Source organism: Schistocerca americana, chromosome 7 (genome assembly GCF_021461395.2).
Source record: "Schistocerca americana isolate TAMUIC-IGC-003095 chromosome 7, iqSchAmer2.1, whole genome shotgun sequence".
NCBI lineage: Eukaryota > Metazoa > Arthropoda > Insecta > Orthoptera > Acrididae > Schistocerca > Schistocerca americana.
In genome coordinates, this window is record NC_060125.1 from 606,473,952 (window position 1) to 606,487,004 (window position 13,053).

Here is a 13,053-nt window from a genome sequence, read left to right on the forward strand (position 1 = left end):
ACTGAATAGAGTATTACATTTGTGGAAAATATAATATGGTGTGACTAGCTGAACAACCCTTATACCGGAGTGTATTTTGTATACAGTATTTTATACCTTTTATGAGATGTGATACAGAGGAGAGGGTTTGTATATTTTTCTTTTCTTACTTCTCATTTGTGGACCTGTCTATTTTTTCCTCTTTTCATATTCACAAACTTCTATCGCTGAAGTCCTTCCTTATTCCAGTGTTTACTATAACCTAAATCTTATCTTTAGATAAGAAGGCCGAAAAGTCAGACTACATGAACACACATCCACATATACACAAATATACACTTCTACGCAAACATTAAATTACATAAGACAAAGCCTGTCACAATGTGAGAACCACCTGGTGTTGTAGGGGAAAGTGTGTGTACATATGGAAATATGTACCCATATATAGGAAGCTATGACAGTTATACATCAAATATACATAAGAAGAGGTGCACATAAGTAAAGAGATAAGCATAGGCACAGAGATTAGCATAGGCACAATGAACTCATGCGCAAAGAGAGACAAATGCACATAAGTTTATTGAACGGAAATGCTACATAACTAACAACTATAAAGCAGTAATGAGTAATGGATAAATAAGAAAAAGGCGTCAGCAAAGAAATAAAATTAAAGTAGGAGAGGAATTAGTCATTTTGATCATTAAGAAATGTCAGTGTAATAAATACTCTGATGAACTGCAGGATAGTGGGATGTAAACAGTATATGTAGACATAGTATCTATTGAAAATACAGGGTGTTACAAAAAAGGTACAGCCAAACGTTCAGGAACATTCCTCACACACAAATAAAGAAAAGATGTTGTGTGGACATGTGTCCGGAAACGCTTAATTTCCACGTTAGAGCTCATTTTAGTTTCGTCAGTATGTACTGTACTTCCTCAATTCACCACCAGCTGGCCTAATTGAAGGAAGGTAATGTTGACTTTGGTGCTTGTGTTGACATGCGACTCATTGCTCTACAGTACTAGCATCAAGTATATCAGTACATAGCATCAACAGGTTAGTGTTCATCACGAACGATGTTTTGCAGTCAGTGCAATGTCTACAAATGCGGAGTTGTCAGATGCCCATTTGATGTATGGATTAGCACGGGTCAATAGTCGTGGCGCGGTACGTTTGTATCGAGACAGGTTTCCAGAACGAAGGTGTCCCCACAGGAAGACGTTCGAAGCAATTGATTGGCATCTTAGGGCGCACGGAACATTTCAGCCTATGACTCGCGACTGGGGAAGACCTAGAACGACGAGGACACCTGCAATGGACGAGGCAATTCTCCGTGCAGTTGACGACAACCCTAATGTCAGCGTCAGAGAAGTTGCTGCTGTACAAGGTAACGTTCACCACCAGCTGGCCTAATTGAAGGAAGGTAATGTTGACTTTGGTGCTTGTGTTGACATGCGACTCATTGCTCTACAGTACTAGCATCAAGTATATCAGTACGTAGCATCAACAGGTTAGTGTTCATCACGAACGATGTTTTGCAGTCAGTGCAATGTTTACAAATGCGGAGTTGTCAGATGCCCATTTGATGTATGGATTAGCACGGGTCAATAGTCGTGGCGCGGTACGTTTGTATCGAGACAGGTTTCCAGAACGAAGGTGTCCCCACAGGAAGACGTTCGAAGCAATTGATTGGCATCTTAGGGCGCACGGAACATTTCAGCCTATGACTCGCGACTGGGGAAGACCTAGAACGACGAGGACACCTGCAATGGACGAGGCAATTCTCCGTGCAGTTGACGACAACCCTAATGTCAGCGTCAGAGAAGTTGCTGCTGTACAAGGTAACGTTGACCACGTCACTTTATGGAGAGTGCTACGGGAGAAGCAGTTGTTTCTGTACCTTGTACAGCGTGTGCAGGCACTATCAGCAGCTGATTGGCCTCCACGGGTACACTTCTGCGAATGGTTCATCCAACAATGTGTCAGTCCTCATTTCAGTGCAAATGCTGCATTTACGGATGAGGCTTCATTCCAACGTGTTCAAAATGTAAATTTTCACAATCAACATGTGTGGGCTGATGAGAATCCGCACGCAATTGTGCAATCACGTCATCAACACAGATTTTCTGTGAACGTTTGGGCAGGCATTGTTGGTGATGTCTTGATTGGGCCCCATGTTCTTCCACCTACGCTCAATGGAGCACGTTATCATGATTTCACAAGGGATACTCTACCTGTGCTGTTAGAACATGTGCCTTTACAAGTACGACACAACATGTGGTTCATGCACGATGGAGCTCCTGCACATTTCAGTCAAAGTGTTCGTACGCTTCTCAACAACAGATTCGGTGACCGATGGATTGGTAGAGGCGGACCAATTCCATGGCCTCCACGCTCTCCTGACCTCAACCCTCTTGACTTTCATTTATGGGGGCATTTGAAAGCTCTTGTCTACGCAATCCCGGTACCAAATGTAGAGACTCTTCGTGCTCGTATTGTGGACGGTTGTGATACAATACGCCATTCTCCAGGGCTGCATCAGCGCATCAGGGATTCCATGCGATGGAGGGTGGATGGATGTATCCTCGCTACCGTAGGACATTTTGAACATTTCCTGTAATAAAGTGTTTGAAGTCACGCTGGTACGTTCTGTTGCTGTGTGTTTCCATTCCATGATTAATGTGATTTGAAGAGAAGTAATAAAATGAGCTCTAACATGGAAAGTAAGCATTTCCGGACACATGTCCACATAACATATTTTCTTTCTTTGTGTGTGAAGAATGTTTCCTGAAAGTTTGGCCGTACCTTTTTGTAACACCCTGTATAGAAGCTGGTAAGTAGAGGAGGACTCTAGAGAGTAAACAATATATTGAAGACTGAATGCAAAGTTTAAGATATAAATCTATCTTTACCAGAAGATACTCAATTGTAGTATTAAAAACAAAGATTCCATGACTTACCAAACGGGAAAGTGCTGGTAGATAGAGACAATAAAAAAACACACAAACACACAGACAAAATTTCAAGCTTTCGCAACCAACGGTTGCTTCGTCAGGAAAGAGGGAAGGAGAGGGAAAGACGAAAGGATGTGGGTTTTAAGGGAGAGGGTAAGGAGTCATTCCAATCCCAGGAGCAGAAAGACTTACCTTAGGGGGAAAAAAGGACAGGTATACACTCGCGCGCGCACACACACACACACACACACACACACACACACACACACACACACACACACACATATCCATCCACACATATACAGACACAAGCAGACAGAAATGTATACTAGGGTAATGAACTGTGAGGCCTATTCAGAAAGGATAAGGAGGGCGTACGCGGCATTCACTATGTATAGAGCAGGCATACCTACGTGGATATAGGACGATCTGCGGCCTAAGGGGCGTAACTACCAGAATGGAAAGAGGAAGTGCTCTCATAAGGTCAACCCACAAGCAAGGGATAGGAGCTGATCATAGGAGTAGGGGACAGCATCGTGACAAAAGTCACAAGTTATATAAGGATTATTCTGGGAAGTGTGAATTCTACGAACGACTAGCATTATGATGTTTCATGGAAATAAATGAGTGTCAAAAGAACACTTTCATTTTGTCCAGAGTTCCTCCAAGCTACAAATAATGAAAATAGCACATACTAGGAATAGGGTCATAAACACCCGAAGTTTATGACTGGAGAGAGAGAGAGAGAGAGAGAGAGAGAGAGAGAGAGAGAGAGAGAGAGAGTCCTCACAATTCTTAAATATTAGTAAAACTGACTAAAAACACGAGTAAATACTCATGTCTTAAAAACAAAATAAAATAAAAAAAAGAGTAGAGAAACAATAAGCAAAAGATCGTTCAAGAGATGACAGAGTATTGTTATTGAAAGGAAAGATATGTATATAAACATATGTATGAAATGTATACTGTTACAATATGAAATGTTATTATGAGTGATTATTTGCATAATGTCTACGAACAAAATATTGTGTGTTCGATCTGAGTGTGTAAGGAAGAACCATGGAGTTTATAGGCAGCTCTGCACTTATTGCGTCATTGACTATTGTTATTAAAACAAAGACAGTTGAAAAATAACTCCTGAAAACTCTTGATGTAACCTTGCTATAGGCAAGACTTATTTTCCAATTCATGTTAAGAAAAGTTATGGCATCAAAACCAACTTTCTTTTAACTGTAATTTGTTTCCGACATTCGACTGTACGGGAGACATACCAGAAGTTATATATTTATGTTGAAAGTAAGAGTTTTATTGTGTACGAAGGTCAAATACATAATTAATTAACAAAATTAAAAGTTTGTATGTCTGCTTATTTTATAAGTAGACAAGAGTCTAAAAATTCCTGTACCTTCTGTTATTCGATGGAGAAGAGGTCAACAGGGTGTCCAGCAGCCGGCTATCCAGTAAAGAATAGTGGCTGCAAATTCCAAGTAAGTCACCTCGTAAAGAAGTGGTTGGTGGTTTGGGGGAATGAACCGAAATAACCCAGATTCACACTCCACACTTTAAGTCAGAAACATTAGAATATGTCATAGCATCCACCTATTTCAAAAGCAACTCATGTCTTTTTTTTTTTGCACAAAATGATAAAGTGTGTCTTGTATTAAACCTGAATTATTGGCTTCATATGCAGCATTTTAGAGGATAGCAAGGAACTACTTCATCTTCACATCAGCTACGATGTTCTCTACAGTTTTCTTATCAATGAAACCTCCTTTACACATTTACCTGAGGCAAACTTTGTAATTTTGTGACTTTTTTTCTGTATAATTTCCTGAGTGTGTTTAACCACATTGAAAAAGCCTTGAAATCAGTAATGTTTGTCTCACTTGCAATTCAGAGCACCCAGTCTCTGGGATCACCCATGGTAATAGTGCACTTACTCCCACAAGCAGCTCTAAATCTTTTTCTTTCACACTTATGTAAGTTTCCTTTTGGGCACATATTGCATACTTTGTGAATACCTTTCTCCCATAAAACAATTCATGTTCACATTTCATAAAATAAAACCAGCTTTACGCACTACTTGCATATAAGCATTTTCTCCTTTCTTCGTTTAACCAAGAAATTTATTGCCTTTACTTTCTCACTGAAAGCTATTACTGTAAACATTTGCTTTGAGCTTGGAAGGTACTCATTTCTGTTCTGGACTTTAATTAGCACAACAATTGTTCGAACCACAGCTCACAGAATCGTCCAAATATTGCCGGTAACAATTCTACAATTTCAATGTTGACATCATTCAAATGAATGTCCAAGAATTATTAGTAAGACTTTTGTAGGTCATCAAAAACTAGGTAATTTCGACTGCATGCCAGCTTCTTCATATTTCATCTTTGCAAGGACATTGGTAACTGGATTCCCCATTACTGTGAAATTCTGGAACCTGCACCAAGACAGATGCTATTAGCAAGCATAGACAAAGAAAACACAAAGAAAACTAAATCAGTTTCATCTCCGTTGTTAACATTTAGTGTTACCATGGAGGCAACTGCTATTAATTAAGGATTTCAAATGAGTTGCAAATTCGAGTGCAAGTAAATGTGAACAACTGCATCAGAGAAACTATCAATGGCAACCAAAATTAGCTTTACAAATTATGATCATGCTGTGTCATGTTATCTGTTTACCGATGTGCTGTCAACAAAGAATATGCCTGCCACTATTTGCACGGTGTATCAGCAGCTGAAATTTTTGCAGTGTTTCTTTTCATGGATTCTTTCTGTAAAAGAATTTCAGGGCAGGTTTCGACATGATGGATTGGACAGTTCCCTTATTAGTTTCTGAAACTACAATCACCCTTATCTGATTATGGTATTCCAACAGTTGTTAAGGCAAATATGGCACAAGTTATTTCGCCATCAGATGAAGATGAAGGGAAAGCAAGAAGATGAAGTTATAAAAGAAGACGTCAGATATTGCGAAGGGGTGATATTTTTGTGTTTGCTTGTGGTGAGCTACTTCAAGGGATGACACGTCTCCAACAGGGATGGTAATCACATCATCTTCATGAGGGGAAATCCCTGATCAGACACAGAAATCCACTGATATCCATTGATTGCTGCCTGCCTTGAGATGTGCTGACTTCCTAAGCATAGATATACAAACAATGGAAGCTTCTCATCAGAAATGTAAAATGAACTTCGAATTTCATTGCTATTTTGAATACTGAACTAAGGTGTTAACATAAAATGATTAATGTACGTATTGGTGCAGCAGATATAAATGCTGTTATCTTAACAGCATTCTCACTAGAGTCTGGCTACAGCTGCCAGCCTCTGTGCTTTTGTGTGTGTGTGTGTGTGTGTGTGTGTGTGTGTGTGTGTGTGTGTGGGGGGGGGGGGGGGGGGGAGGCATTTTTGACAAAGGCCTTGTTGGCCGAAAGCTAACTTTCTAATAGTCTTTTTGTTGTGCCTTTGTGACTCAGCAACTCCACTTTATGGTTAGTTGTAACTATTCTTTTCATAATATTGCTGCAGGATTCTCACTAAGTTATTAGTAGAAGTATGGGGTGGCAATTCTAAGTTTACAGCAATCTCAATTATGTGTATAATCCCCCACCCCCTTTGTTAATTGACAACATACTTTCCCTCAGAACTATAAAACTGATCAATTATTTGAGTGGAGAAGGTTTCATACAATGGCATAGAAATTACCAGCACTTCAGGGAACGAAACCCAGCAAAAAAACAATGCATTTTGGAAAGATCTTAGATGTGTGGCAACACACCATGGCAGCTTCCTAAGCAGTGAAATCAAGTTTGTGATGAGCTTTTGTCAGCCAATCATACTTCACGTCACGTGATCTCGCCAGCTAAACACAATAGACATTCATAGCATAGGACATGTGAAGTAGTCAGCCAATAGCAACGACTATGTAAGTAGCGCGAACACACAAACAGAAGAAGTTAATGGTTTAAATTAATATGTGTACAGTATAACTAGAGGAAAAGCTAAGTTGTTACGAATAATACTGGTCTTTTTTAGCGTCTTTACCTTTTAAAATATATCAAATGAAAATGTACTGTAAAATTCTAAATAATGACATAAATGGCTGGTCTTCTGGGCCCGAAACTTTTCTAAGTGGCTGGTCCTCAAAGTGTTAAGTTTTATATGACAATCAAATGCTCTGTGATTTAAGAAATTCATCGTACATCCTCACACATGACATAATTCATCTTGAGTAAAAGGAAATTTCCTTGAAAGTAACACTTCTCAAAGCACCATTCACAATAATTTTTTTTTTTCCTCGACCTGTTAAGAGGTGTAAACAGTTGTGGCATCACACTCATACAAGGCCCGTTTGTTGGTTTGTTGTTACAAAGTATTGCATAGTCTTTGTAATAAATCCTTAGACACATGTTGCTGTCAGCAGACACTTGTGTGCACACTGCATTTTGTTGTTGTAAATGGCACTTTTTCTTTGCAACTAAAGTTAGATTTTTTTATTTTTTATTTTTTTTATGTTATTTCTCTTTTAGTTGGTTATGCAAAATTTTCTGTTAGAATATCAGATCAATTCTTACCAGTCAACATAACAAAAATTTAACTGAAAATAAAAACAATGAAAAATTCCCAGAATTCTACAATATTCTCATGTTTTGCCAGATGAAAAAATTCCTACGTTTTTCCCGGATTCCTTGGCTGTCCTGGGGAGGGGGGGGGGGGGGTATACAACCTGTTAATCCATTAATTCTAAAGAATGCAAGGGCATGTAATAAAGTAAAGAAGATAATCATCACACTGAATGTTACACCTCAAACTCCTGGTATAAAACCTTTGTTCAGGAGATTTCCTATTAGCACCAAAGTCCACTAACAAAGACCCTTTGACTTGGAAGGATGATCCTTGTTACATTTGTGGAACTGAAAAAAGTTGGAAGATAGATGTTGCATGCAGAAACATTTGTAACTCATCCGAGATTACAATAACATTCTTACAAAAGAAGACACCATGTAAACATAGCCCAACCTGTACTCAATTCTTTCTTAAAAACAAATAATGTGCAATGTCTACTCACCTATGTCATATTTTGGTGCAAGAGAGGCTGGACATAAAAATAATTTCTCTTATGGAAAAGTTAAGTATGCTATTAACAAAAACACAACTTTTTACATTGTTCAGAAAGTCTTTGAAAATATTTCATGGAAAATTTGATTTATAATGTAGTTTACCAAGTACTGTGTTGGCCTCTATGTATTCCATAAATTCCTCTTGTAATTCGAAAGGAAATGGAGGCCATGAAAAGTGTGTACCACATCTAAAATTAATTAACTGAAAGGCATACTATTTTCCATTTTCAAGGTGCCTGGGGTTCACCTATTCTTAATGTATTCCAGATTGGTTTCGAAGCTTAAGGCTTCATCTTCAGGTGCCGCCAAGTAACTGTGAAAACATGAATGTGTGACAGTCAGGCCACTCAGTCATTGGGGATCACTCCCACATAAAACAAAGGAATGGGAATGCAGGACCAGCAACCACAGCACCCGCCTGAACAGCGCGACACTTCCTAAGGGTCAGCCTAGTTTACAGCCCTAAAAATCACATTTTGTTTTCAAACTGGAACCTATTGTTTTGCTAGGCTGTTTTCTCCAATGCTAACAAAATCCTGAAACTGTAAATTGACTGGCATAAACAATTACAAACCTTAATAGCTTTTTGCGATAAACATGGCAATCAAAAGCCTTTCCTGCAATATATGTGATGGAAGACGTAAAGTTACCATCTCACTATACAGTTGAGGCACTGGCTAGTCCATAAGCACATAAAGAAGACTGAGAACATTGATAGCTTTCAGACGAATCCTTTAGAGCTAATAGCATACACATACCTGCAAGGCTACATTGTTCCAAATGACTACTGCCACCACAACTCAACGAGGGTGAGGAGGTATGTAAGGTGGAGTGAGTGAAAGGAGAAAATGGGCAGGGAATGAGAGGGAAGGTCAGGGAAGGATGGCTGACAGCTGTGGGCGATAGCAGGGTGCAATGAGGGTGGCTGTGTTTGTGCCACAGTACTGTTTTATATCTTTGCACTCAAAGGAGGAGGAGGAGTTATGTGTAAGGATGTGGTTTGTCAGGTATATTTAATGAATGAGGTGATGGTTTTGGAGTCAGTAAGTAATAGTAGTGTTACTGTGGACAATAGGTGTCTGTCAAAAAGAGCCAAGATTCGTTACATAGAAACACAGCAACCAGCTACAACGAGGCATCGAAAATGGTTAAGTTTACAATATTATGAAAGTTGCTCCTCACCATATAGTGGAGTAGTGGAGATGCTGAGTCGCAGATAGCAACAACAAAAAGACTGTCACAAATAAAGTTTTCAGGCTTCGTCAAAAATAGATATCACACACACACACACACACACACACACACACACACACACGCGCGTGCGCGCATACTGGTGTTGCTGAGTGAGTATCTCTAATTTACTGCAATCTCTGGCAAATGTGAAACATACAAAAGATGGGCCTATAGTGATTAGTTGGGTTGAGGCAAGAGATAGGTTCAGAGGAGAAGTTCTGGGATGGGCCCAAGAATTTTTAAAGGGGTCAAGGGATTAGGCTCAACTTCTAGGATGGGATTACTGTGGCAGGGATTGAAGGTGATAGAATCAGACTGTCAGCAGATATCTTCTGTCAAATAATCACTGCAGTCATCATGACAGTGAAGCCTTTGTCTGAAGGAAGGATAATCACATCAGGACTGTCTTAAAGAGGGACGCTGATGAAAAACACACACTATTTAAAAAATGCACCAAATCCACAGTTTTGGAGATACGGCAATGAAATTTTGTACCATGCTTTAAATGAAAGTAACACATTTACATATAAAATCCTTTAATTATATATATTCAACTTTTTAATGAAATTTGAAGTTTTATTTTCAAAAAATAATGTATGTTCCTTTTTCTCAGAAAGTATTCAAGAGATTTCTACAAAAATTTCTCTGTTACATCTCTTTGAATGTTGTTTTTTGGAATAGGTCAAATAGGAAAATTTTCATATTTTTTAAATTGTAATTCCACACGTACAATTTTAAATTCGTGTAAAATTCCAAGCACTTTGCCCCATATCTCAGCTTGCAATCAGAATTTCAATTTGCTCTTGAGACAACGTTTATTAGGTTTACAGAAACGTGTACAAAATTTCATAATTCTAGCATTCATAGAATCTGAGGAAATGTACATAAACTTTAAAAAACAAACTTTTCAGGAAACGCAATTTAAAGTTCAACCTAACATTTTTCCTTATGTCACTTCTTCAGAAGGCACCACATTTGTACTCTGGGTCATCTGTCCCTTCAAGGCTTATCTTCTGGTTTCTTGTTGTCCGTCTTCTTTCCTTTACCAGGTCTTCAACTGTCTTCTCGGCTGCAGAGACACACTGTAAATAATTTTTTCTCAGGATGTCTTGAGTAAAATTTCCTATCTTGAAGCCCATTATTTCTAATATCTTCATCCTCCCAACATTTCGATCATTAACTACAATAACTGCATCATAAGTTGCAATTCTGACAACTGTAGCAGATGCAAATGTGTTTTTAGGGCCATCGTTTCCATATGAGTGAATTTAGAGACGCATTTGGATTTTGGGTTTTGCCATGAACACACTTTTTGAGAAAAAACCTGGAAGTGGGCTTGACAAGATCCAGGGTACAATTTGGAAGCCTCTCCGTGTGTATGTAGGGGTTGTTATCCCTCTGAACTTGTAGATATTTACACCACCTCATGTGGCACAGATACACTTGAAGAGAGTCTGTCATCTTCTTTATGAGTTTGTTGTGTCCGTCCACCAATGCCCTTTCCATCTTCCAACTTTTTGCCCTTCACGTCACTGACAAGTTTCCTCAATCTCGAGCCCATTCTCTTCTGGATGTGACCGATACCTTCACGTTTCTCAATTGAAAGTTCTCCATGAGGTTTGCTCTCATTCACAGACTTGAATGCACTGGAGTCACCAACCCCAAGATATTTCACATATCTGACACCACGATCTTTGACAGATCTCTTAAAAATAATTTGCATACCAGCTCCTTCCATTCCATCACTAGAACCAGAAAATGTTTTGCTGCAGTTATGTCCTCTTACATCTTCTTCACAGTATCCACTAAGTGCACAGTTATGGTAAAATTTGCTCATAACTTGAACATCTAGAACCTTCCGTGTCAATACTTATGACACTTGACACACCATATAAAGACGTATGCCCTCTTTTCATGAATGTACAATCACACGACAGAACAAGATCTGTTCTAACATGACCAGAATCATTCTCATCGAACGGGTCATTGTCTGCAACAGCTTCTATTGTAGCTGCTATCATACTGTTCTCACACACACCAGAAATTATGTTTTCCAGTACACAGTTTATTTGTGTAAATCTCAGACATGGCGCTGGCATATTCATTATTCCACACAATAAATTTCCCCCTTCTTTCCCAACTACAATGCACCTCAATCCATAGGTAAATCTCATATTAGCTTCATAGTACTAGTTTTTACATTCAGAAGTTTTGAATGAGCTATCAGCATCGCAGTTTTTGCACAAAATATGCAGATTGGCTGCCAAGCCTACTCCCTTACCATCATCTATAAGCTGAATGTTATCACTACCACACGTCTTACAAACACAAGAAAATTTCACTGCTGCAATCAATAATTCAAGTTCAATTAATCTAAATCCAGTGTACTGAGATTCATCACTGTAGTATGCACCATTCACCTCACCAATTTTTCGCTTGGAGCTGCTAGGAGACGAGTTCACATTTTCAGCAGTGTTTTTACTTCGTACTTAGCCTCATTACTGGTTTGTCATTCTTTCTCACGTCTTCCATTCACTAACGTATTCAAACACAGTTTACTCAGTTTTTTATATACTCTTTGTGATCATGGCATAACTGAATGAATAAAGAATCGAACACTTGGAGATATTTCCGTCAGTATCTTGAGGGGGGGGGCGGGGGATTGCTTCGTCATAAATGATGCAGCTAGTTTGTTATTGTTTATAATATACGGAACAGAGTCAAAGATGATCTATAAAACCAAAGAGTATGTATCACGGCCTTCTACATGTATCCCACACACGTTTGGTTGAAAGTAATACACAGAATCGTTGTTCAATGAGCTGGTATCGAAGTGCTGCTATAAGACGTGGGTGTGACAGGGAGGCCATGTCACACTTTTAATTAATTTTCAGGCACTTCGGATGCGATTTCAACATTGAAACTTTGGGAACTTATTGTCCACGAGTTGCCCTAACAAATAAAAAATAAATCAAAAATTGACATTTTTGGTCAATTTCATCAAGGTCTGCCCTTAAAGTTATGGATACCTGTTATTTACTCCACTGAGAGGTTTGTGACCTTAGGCCACACCTACTCCCAAACCCGCGCAACGCGGTTCATACCAGTAAAAAACACCCAGTTTCAAGATCCGTCCGAAGTATCCACCCACCAGATCCTACTCCTGTCCCATCACAATCGTATCATATCTTATCAGGGGCAGAGTCAACTGTGAAAGCAATCAAACACCATCACAGCTGAAACTTTCGCAGAGCAGTTTATGTGGGCGTCAACCACCACCCAGATGTTCAACCAAATGAATGGTCAGTGCCAAAATGTAATAAAGAGCAGTTAGCCACTTAGTGACAGAACTTGTCGTGAGCACAATTCGCTGCTTCACAAGCTACACCATCTGGATTCGCCTCTCCTCCACCAACAACAGTTTCCCTGAATTACTTAGATGGCAATTGTCTTTGCCACACACCCATTGTCTCGGCCTCAATCTCCTCTAGTGCTTGCCCCTTACCCACTTTTGCCCTTGTCCAATGACCCTAACTTCACTCATCCTACCATCACGTTGTCCTCTCTGTAGTCTCCCCCTCTCAATTTCTTTCTCCCATTCCACTCTCCACTTCATTGTGCACTGTGAAGAATATCCCCCGTCTGTAGTCAGAATGAGCTCACCAGTATTACACTCTTAGCTTCTATGCCTGCTGCCTCTTCCTCCCAGTGATTAACCACATTTCTCGAACCCTCCCTCCTGCTCCCTGCCTTTCT

At 39.4% G+C, this 13,053-nt stretch overlaps 1 protein-coding gene across 4 annotated transcripts in view; it reads right to left on the minus strand.

The window, feature by feature from the left end:
* The window catches only part of LOC124621912 (protein tramtrack, beta isoform-like), a 142,125-nt gene that overhangs the window by 16,657 nt on the left and 112,415 nt on the right, over positions 1–13,053 (minus strand). The window lies entirely within an intron of this gene.